Source organism: Sceloporus undulatus, chromosome 3 (assembly GCF_019175285.1).
Source record: "Sceloporus undulatus isolate JIND9_A2432 ecotype Alabama chromosome 3, SceUnd_v1.1, whole genome shotgun sequence".
In the NCBI taxonomy this organism is placed as follows: Eukaryota; Metazoa; Chordata; class Lepidosauria; order Squamata; family Phrynosomatidae; genus Sceloporus; species Sceloporus undulatus.
Genome location: NC_056524.1, coordinates 225218989 through 225229473, shown reverse-complemented (window position 1 = coordinate 225229473; position 10485 = coordinate 225218989). Strand labels below are relative to the sequence as shown.

Here is a 10485-nt window from a genome sequence, read left to right as displayed (position 1 = left end):
TAATCTGTAATATCATCATCATCATCATCATCATCATCATCATCATCATCATCATCATCATCATCATCATCATCATCATCATCATCATCATCATCTAAACAAGAAGAAGAAGAACCACCTTGCAAAACAGGCCCAGATATTTAAAATTTCATTGGAGCACTGAGGAATCCCAAAGACACAATTTCTTCTGTATTACCCATTATAAAAATGTAGACTATTGAAATAGAATAAACATGTTTTGTACTATATAGGCACAAAACAAACATGAAAACTCATATCAGCTATATAAACAATGACTAGTAGGATTAATAGAAAGAAGTGATGAAATGAAAATAACGTCAACAATCAATACAAATATTTATATATTTATATAACCAATGTCACAAATAAACAATATACACCAAGAAGATAAATATGCATGAAATATAAACTATACCAACAAGGTAACACAACATGCATGGATCACTCACTTAACAAACTAACTTAACAAACTTAAATGAATACCTAATCCAAAGGGGGTCCTGTGGATTTGCTGTATATTTGTTTTGCTTCAGTGGCAGAAATTACTATATGTACCTTCATCTATTTTGAGTTGATATTTTAATGTGATGTTCTTTTTTTTTAGAGTGTTCTATTATAGCTTATGTTTCACGTATATTTATTTTCTTGGTGTATATTTTGTATCTGCGACATTCTTTACATCTGTTTTTTATTGTATTGGTTGAAGATACTATTTTCATTTCATTTCATCACTACATTCTACTACATCTTACTATTCATGTTTTCAGATTGTTTACGTATTTTGTATTAGTTATGTATTTTGTGGAGCCTCTTCCCTTTTTTTGTTTTGTTTTTGTGATTTGTTGCTGTATGCCTTCAAGTAATTTCTTACTTACAATGATCCTAAGGCAAATCTATCACAGAGTTTTCTTGGCAAGATTTGTTCTGAGGAGGTTTGCCTTGGCTATCCTCAGAGGGTTTCCATGGCAGAGTGGGGATCTTGGCCTCCGGAGTCATATTCTTACCACCTCAAACCACTATACTATGCTGGTGCTCATACCATGGTTATAGATTCCTGCAAGATTCCATTACATTACTGATGATGGTAATGAAGGAGGAGGAAGATATTCTTACAGAGGTCTTCCTATTCAGAACATTACTCAGGTCCAACCACATAGAGGCATCTCCTATTCCCAGATTGTTCCCTACATCCCTCATGTACCACACTTAAACATATCTTAAGGGGGGGAAACACATTTATCATTGACACACTGATGTGAGTTATTTGCGTGTGTGAGACGGAATATAATGTTTGGTACTGGATGAAATAACTATTGATAACAGAAGCAGGAAAATATGTGGACTGCATTGTTGGTTGCTTTCCCTTGATTGCATGGAAACACAGAACATCTTTATTACACAATATATGTTTCCAATATTTGAAAGATAAAACCTGTTATTTGAGTTTCTAGGATGACCACATAAAAAGCCTGAAAATGTGTGGGAACTCAGTCAGTAACCTCTAACATTACTTGTCCTTCCACTTTCTCTTTGCAACAAATATTTGCTGCATCTGCATGAATTATGCAGGCTACATAAATTATACTTTCTTTGTACATTTCTTATTTAAAAAATTACCAAGCACATCCACCCTAAAAGAAAATTATCTAAGCCATTTTAAATTTTATTTCAACTATAAGGTCATGATTGGGTCATATGTTGCAATCAGAATTGCAATACTTGACCATGTCTTCAAAGTAGACAGTTCTTTAAGGTTTTTATTTCAATCCAAGTATGTATAATATATGACAAACTTATTAACTGCAAGTCAGCTCTTTAGCAGGAAAAAATAAGATATTGTATTATGTATATAAAGATACTTGGTCCTTATTATCTGTCTTATGGGGTACCAAAACTGTCTGGGTATTTTGACAGTAGTAGTTGTTTTTTGTGTGCATGTCATGTCCAGTTTATGATAATCCTAAAATGAAAAATTGGCAAAAAATTGTTCAGAGGGGGTTTGCTTTTGCATTCCCCTGAGGCTGAAGAATATGACTTGTACAAGTTTTCATGGCTAAGCAAGGACTCAGACCCTAGTCTCCAGAGTTGTGGTCCAATGCTCAAACCATTACACCAAGCTGGCTCTCTTTCCACAGCAGACAGGATAATAATCTGGCATGGAACTGGTCTGAAGACATACATTAATAAGAAAATCCAGTACTGGGTATTTTTACATCAAGCTGTCAAAATCTTCTTTTATGCTACAACATTTTTCAGTCAAGGAGGTCACCAGTAACTGTATCTTACTCCAGAGTATTCAGTGCATGTGTTTTTATTTTACACCATGATGTGAGAATGTAACACCTGTTTAATAAAATATACACATTTATAACTTCACTTAGACCACACTTTTAATGCACATTTTAAAAATCACCCATTTTACAAATGGTTTTCCAAACCAAATATGCAGTAGCTTGGAAAATAAAATAAGTTTAGAAAAGGAATGCTGATGTAAAAAGACAATGTAAACATGTGAAGTCGAAGGCTTTCATGGCCGGCATCCATAGTTTTTTGTGGGTTTTGGGGGCTTTTCTAGAAGCGTTTCTTCCTGACATTTTGTCAGAGATGATGCCAGCCACAGATGCTGGTGAAATGTCAGGAAGAAACTTTTCTAGAACATGGCCACATAGCCTGAAAAACCCACAAAAATCTACAATGTAAACATATAACAGAGTTTCTGCATGGCCCATCTAAAAAAGCTGTCAAGACGGATCTCTTCCGGCAGGCCTTTCCTGAATAAAGTGCCCGGCCACAGAATGACTGCCCCCCCCACATCATGTATCAGCCCACTGCTCTGTCCTCGTTTGTGTGTGTGTGTGTTTTAATAGCTATTTTAATTGTACATGTTTAATCCTGTTTTAAGGGGGAGATTTGGGACATAATTTTGTAAATGTGAATTTTAATATGTTGTGAGCCACTTTGATTGTCTTGTAACAGAAAAGCGGGATATAAATAAAAGTTTTATTTTATTTTATTTTATTTATCTACGGCCCGTTACAGACCGCCGAAGAGGGGCAGTCTCGGCCCGCTGCTGGTTGCAGCGCAGAGGAGTCGCAGCAGCCAAACTGCGTGACTCCTCCGCGCTTCAAAAAAGGAGCACGAAAATCGCACTCCTTCTGGCAACCCGGAAGAGACGCCGCAAGTGCCAACGTTGGCACTCGTGGTGTCTCTTCCATCAGGATGCTGTGCGTCCGCGACATCAATGGCGGCGCCCATCTGTATAGGGCGCTGCCATTTTGACGCACTAATTACGTGCGAGGGGCAAGGCGCATCAGGAAGCACCGCCCCTCACGCGTAATCACGGTGCGATGCCGACGCCTCTTGGGCCCGTCTGTAATGCGCCTACAATTTTCTTACTGCTTCATCAATATCACCAATCTTTTCTTTCAGCTAGCTCCCCTGTTCTGGATTTAGAGAGATACCTTTTCTGCCTGGTTTCATTTCACCTTTTTCATCCATGCAGTATTCTATAATATCAATTAGTACTTTACCTTTAAAAATCAGAAACACTGACATCACTGTGTTTACCAATTTGAAACAAGTTCTCATCTATGTTGCTACTTTGCTGCATCTTTGGAACTTTCACTAGCCTTCTATTTCTTTACAGTTTTTCTTGTGCTGCTTGATCCCCACCCCCCTTTCCCCCCTTCCTCACTGTTGGAACTACTTATTTCAAAAATTAGATTAAAGCTTAAGGAGAATACAAAATCAGCCATCATACCAAAATATGACCCGAAGAACATCTCAGCAGAAGTGACAAACATTATGAGAAATAGATTTGCATTATTAAGCACAATCGATTGGAAACCAGAAGAAATGTGGTCAGAAGCCAGAGACACAGTCCAAGGAAGACTGCAAAAAGACACTAGAGAGAGAGAGAGAGAGGAGAGAGAGAGAGAGAGAAAGAGAGAGAGAGAAGAAACAATGGATAACAAATGAAATGCTTCAAGCAGTGAAGGAAAGATGAGAAGGAAAAGGAAAGGAAAATAGGAACAGGACCAGAACTGTGAATGTAACTGTTAAACAACTAGTCTGCAAGGACAAAGAGAATCGTTATAATAATTAATGGAGAGAAATAGAGGACAACAACAAAAAAGGAAGAATGAGAGACCTCTTCCACAAGAACCATGAATGCAAAGGGAATTTCAAACAAAGAGTGGGGATGTTCTGTGATCAGAGGAAATACACTACATAACCAAGGCAAAATCAAAAGATGATGGAAGCAATACACAAGAGCTATATAAAAGAAATGAAAAACAAACAAACAAACAAACAAACAAACAAATAAACATGGAATGAAAAGCCATATGAAGATGAACCTCAAATTCTGGAAAGTGAAGCAGAGGCTGCACTCAGAGGAACTGGGAAGAATAAATAATTAGGAACATATGATATTTAACTGCTTCAGTCCACATACACAGAATCAACTCTAGTGTTGCCAGGCAGGAATAGAACAAAAATCTGGAAAGCATGTATTCACCATAGACGAGTAAAAGTAAATGGAGTCCCATGTGCTGTTGATGGTCCAAAACTTTATTATCTTAAAAAGCCCATGTGTTTCGGCCTTGTCACCAATTGGTCTTCTTTTGAGGCTATTACCAGAAATTTCTGGAGTTGTAGTCTGCACTCTCAAAAAAGTGGACACTCTGAGTATTAGAATAATAGAACCATAGAATTGTAGAGTTGGAAGAGACCACAAGGGCCATTCAGTCCAACCCCCTGCCATGCAGGAATTCTCTATAAAAGCATCCCTGACAGATGGCCATCCAGCCTCTGTTTAAAGACCTCCAAGGAAGGAGACTCCACCACTCTCCAAAGTGGAGGGAAGAGGTGGAAAACAACGGTGGCTAGCTAAATGGAAATGATCATTATATATCCTCATCCAGAAAAAGAGTGACACAAAAGGCTGCAGCAACTGTAGGACCATGTCATTAATTTTCCACACAAGCAAAATTAGGCTCAAAATTATGCTGCATAGACTCCAGTGGGGGATGCAATCCCTGTGGTGCAAACAGGAATCAGTAAAGAAAGAGTTGCAAGGCACCACATTGCAGACATACCATGGATAACAGAGTGAACCAAGGAATCTCAAAAGAAATTCAGCATGAGCTTTATAGACTATATCAAAGCCTCTGGACAGCATAGACCATGATGACCTATGGGATGCTCTTAAAAACATGGTAGTGCCATTGCATTTGATAGTCCTGATAAGAAATCTGTATTTAGGACAATAGGCAATAGTTAGAACTGAATATGAAGAAAAAGAATGGTTCCCAGTTGGCAAAAGTGCCAGGCAAGGTTGCAGTTTATCACTCTATTTGTTCAGCTTGTATGCAGAAAATATCACATGAAGAGCAGATTTAGACTAATAAGAAGGAGGAGTGAAGGCAGAAGAAGGAATCTCAGCAATCTAAGATATGCAGATGACACCATACTACTAAGGGAAAACATCAGAGACATGGAACAATTGCTAAGGAAAGTTAAAGAAGAAAGTGCAAAGGCAGGCAGGCTTACTGCTGAACATAAACAAAACAAAAATAATGACCACAGAGGATTTACATACATTCAAATTACCCAATGAGAAAATGGAAATAAACATTTCTTGTACTTTCATTTTTCAATAGTGCTACAGATGCACTATGCAATATAAATACAGGTGAGAGAGACGAAGGAAGGAGGGAAGGAGGAAGAGAAGGATAACTCTTTGCTCAGATATGTTTCAGAATGAAAAATCCACTCAAGGGTGGGAATAAAATGTTGCAGCTGATGCTAGGAAGTGCTAGAAAATAGTCTAGGACAACAGAAACATTGTTTCAGTATTTAAAAAAAAAACAAGCATTAAACATCTCAACCTTCAAACACATTTGCCCCATCTGGAGGAGCATATGTATAATCTGTCAGAGAGCTATATTATTTTCCTTTATTGACTGATTTCCTGGTTTATTGGGCATTTATTTAGGTACAGTTCTTTAGTTCCATGTAAGGCTTATTTATAGAATTGCTGGAGGGTTATGTTATTCTGCTGTCAGCATGAACAACTATTCTTAAAGGAAATCTCAAAGATATATTTCATGCTCAATGTTTGCTTGGGAAATCTGTCCATGTTTAATAGAGAAAATATTATCTGGTCTCTAGTCCCCATTGAAAGCCTATATTAAAATGCTTTCAATCAAAAAAGACAAACTAATGCTTTCAGACAGACACTGTGAATACAATTAATCATACTCTCTACTCTGGCTGCACTTACATCTCTGTCTGGAGATGGATTTTAGGAAAATCTTCAGTGTTAAAACTACTTGAAACTTCCTATCTAACAAAATAAACCTGCTTGTTTTTGTTTTCCTTTTCAATATTGGGAGAGATAAGTAACAAATCTGCTGAGGCAGAACATGGTGGCAATGAAAGTAATGGTCTCCTTTCAGACTTTGAAAAATTGCTCAGTTTAACCCTTGCCCAACTGAATATTGTCCTCTCCACTCAACAAAAAATGGTGTTATTTTCCTCCAAAGAGGGATTCTAATCACTCCCCCAGAAGCCTTGCCACCTTGACAACAGACAAGGGCCAGATGTGGGCTGATTGTTATAGTTAAGATATACCTGGAAAACATCATTGTTTTGCAGTATATTATCGATAATCCAAAATATATCTTCTCAACATTAGTGTGTGAGAAGGCAGAATGTTCATTACATGGTGCCTTAACATTTATGTATGTGTAGTAGAGAACAGATTCTTCCACCCACTCATTCATTAACTACTAGATACGATGGCTATAGTCTCAAACCTCAAAGAATTACATTGCAACTAGCATTTATGACAACTTCATAGGATGTGTATGTACACATGCTTGTAGTTTTTAATCCTCCTCCTCCTAACATGATTGTTCTTTTCCAGGGCATGTAAATTTAAGATGCACACACCAAAAGCTGGAAGCCACAACAGAAAAATAGGTTTTAACCTAGTGGATAGCACAGGCATTTCTGAGAATGCAGTTCCATTGAGCTGAATAAAGCTTACTATCACATAAATTTACAGGATCTGTTTTTATAGTATAGTATTGTTGTTTTGTGCCTTCAAGCTGTTTCTGACTTATGGCGACCCTAAGGAAAAATTATTATGGGATTTTCTTCAGATATTTTTCAGAGAGAGTTTGCCCTATCTTCCTCTAAGACTTGCCCAAGGACACCCGATGGCTTTATATCACTGCACTGGTCTCCCAGAGTCCTAGTCCACCTCTCAAACCACTATGCCATGGGCACACTTCTTTCTTACTTCACATGTTCTAGAGCTGAATTTTGACCCTAGAAACAAATGCCAGAAGCATGCTACAAACAACATGTTATCTTTAATTCATTCCTTTTTCCTATAATGAAATTTACACTGGTCTTTATTCAATTAATTAGAATAGCCTAATTTAATCAATGGATTAATGGTGAGTCAACACTTTTATAAATCCTATTAATTCAATCAGTCTATCCTATCTGGAACTAGCAATTCAATTTAGACCATCCTAATTATTACATAACATGAGATAACCTCACTCCTTTAGTGGTATAACTGTAACTTTTTGGTATTTTTAAATATTTACAGGGGTGTGGCCTCTCTAAATAGTGGTGGAGGGCAATAACATGGTTCAAGTACTGACTGTGTGTTGTGTGTTGCTATTGTGTGAGTGCTATTGAGATAACAACAAGGTAGTCAGGAGGAAAGTGAATCTGTACCACAGGCCAGCAGCTTGTAAATTGCTGATTTTTTTTTTAAAAAAACAAAGCAATTGTTATTTAGTTACTTTTGAGTGATACAAAAGCAAAGAATTGCAATAATTAACTAATTTCAGGGGAGTGCTTCAGAATAGTAACTGTAACAATTCAAAGTCACTTCCCAGACTCTGAGCAGGATTTTAAAAAAATCAAAATTACTCTTCAACATACATACTGTAGGTATTTTCTCTCTCTCTCTCTCTCTCTCTATATATATATATATATATATATACACACACACACACACATATACACACAAACACACACACGTCTGTATAGCCCCTTTTCATGCTGTGACACCCTGAGTAACTATGTACCAGCTGATCTCTCATCATGCTTACAGATGTTGCTCTTCCTCCATTTTTTATCCTGGCAGAGTTTCTTCATCCAGCATTTACTGTCCATCTGTGTCTGATATGGAAGCAGAGAGATGCAAAGTGTCTTGGTGTCACCTTTCCACAAACTGTCATCTAAGCAAGAGGTGTAGCTTTCCCCTTTTTCCTTTCTGCTTTATAGTTCAACACAAAATGTCATGCATGTATTCATTAATATTTCTAATATACCTTTGTCACTCTGCATGTGCATCTGCTCTATCCTCCTCCCAGCATGATTGTTCTTTTCCAGAGCATGTAAATTTAAGAGAACAGATGCAACAATGGGGCCTTTTATTCAAGCAGTATCATTTCTTTGGCTGTGTATGAGAGGAAAAGACTGGCTTTGGCAGGATAAGTGAAAGTGTAAAAGAGAGAAAGATGGGGAAAGGGGAAATGTGCTTAGATAAGAATTAGATGGCAGGTAGACTATCCAAACCCTTGGCTTTGGATAAAGTATCAGCAATCTCTTTTACTTAGGAGGAAATGAAATTCAGCAGTATGTGTGAGTCATCTTTTCTAAGGATATCAACTTTCTTTCTGTTGCCAGGAAAGAAAAAAAAAATGGCTAACTGCACCACATTTTCCTAGCATTCCCAAAGTGAAGTTATATTCATAAATTCTGTCAAAGAAAAGGATGTGAGGGCAATGGGATATAACAGGCATTTGAACAGAAATTGAGATGTCTGTGTACAGGCAATATGAAAAATATGTTGCTCCTCTTTCAAACTGCAAAAAACAGACAAAAAACTTGCTCACATTTCCCCCTCATAGATGCTGTTGCAAGAATGACTTCTCATGTTTGGGGAATAATAAATAATAAATAGTGTCAGGTTAATGTTGGGGATCATGACAAATGACCATCCTGAAAATGAACAAAACAAAAATGTTAACATCTCATGGTTCTGGTTTTTATGTCTGTCAATCTTCCTTCAACCATGAAAGGAAAGCTGTTTTCTTGCAGAGCTGAAAGTGATTGGTTTGTTCTAGCAGAGATCTCAGTACTAGCATGCCTTCCGTAGAACTGAGAGACCAGACATCAATTACCTCTGAAGGGAGAGAAAACTAAGGTAGCAGATGTGTTGATGTTCTCAGCACATAAAACCTCATACCTTAGTGATGGATACAGATTCATTACAGAGGCAGGATTCAATGAACAGTCATGTACATACAGGGTAAAACAAAGATGTTTATCACACTATGCTCTTAAAGAGCTACTATTCCAGTGTGACTCCTCTAGCAGCCTCCTGTTGCATGCTGGGATTGGCAGTTTTAAGGAGCTGAACTTCTCTGCCTGAGAATTCTAAATACCCCTCCTTAAAACTGCCAATCCCAGCATGCAACAGGAGGCAGCTAGAGGAGTCACACTGGAATAGTACCTCTTTAAGAGCTCGTCTGATAAACACCATAGTGTGAGATCTGCTATTTATGTGTTCCATTTGAAGCATCATATGTCCACCGCCAGCAATGCAATACAGAGTAAGCAGAGAGTTACACTGCTCCCTCGGGTTACGAAATTAATTCGTTCCGCGGCCGCTTTCGTAACCCGAAAAGCCTTCGTAAGCCGAATTGCCATAGGCGCTAATGGGGAAAAGCCGCGTTTCGTGCGAAAAAGCGCCGAAAAGCACCAAAATTTTTTTTCGTAACCCGAAAAACATTCGTAACCCGGAACAATTATTTCCAATGGGATTTTTTCGTATCCCGGAAATTTCGTAACCTGGGTATTTCATATCCCGAGGTACCACTGTATTATTTGTGTTAAAAATCCCTGCAAATAATGGGTTCAAAGACCCAGGAAACTGTAAATAAAATTCAAATGAAGCCATTAGCACTGTTCTGAAAAGACTTGCTCCCAAATGTTGCATAAGAATCTGTGTAACACTATAAATTTAGAAGTTAATTATTTATTAATAATAATATTCCATTAAGAGTATTTAGGGTGAATAGCTCTAGCCCCCCATATTTTCAATGTGTCTGTCCCAGAAATGACCCAACCCAGTGTTGGAAATGTTGAACTAACCACTTCTTTCCAATCTTGTGTTTTTCATCTACTTCTGGATGATGAAAAAGCTTGCCACTGACAAAACTGTTCTCATGGTGTTAACACTTCTGTCTAGTTGTAATATGTTGTCTTCTTGGTTGTTCTTTGTATCCTGGCCTGTCATGAAAGCTCAGTGTGGTTAATAACAAAGGCAGATACACACACACACACACACACAGAGTTGTCACTAATATTCAAGACAGCCATTTTGAAGTAGTGGTTTGAGTGTTGGATTAGGGTCCCAGAAGCTCAGGA

At 37.7% G+C, this 10485-nt stretch overlaps 1 protein-coding gene; it reads left to right on the top strand.

The window, feature by feature from the left end:
- Positions 1-10485, top strand: part of LOC121925404 (glypican-5-like) — a 715763-nt gene that overhangs the window by 72146 nt on the left and 633132 nt on the right.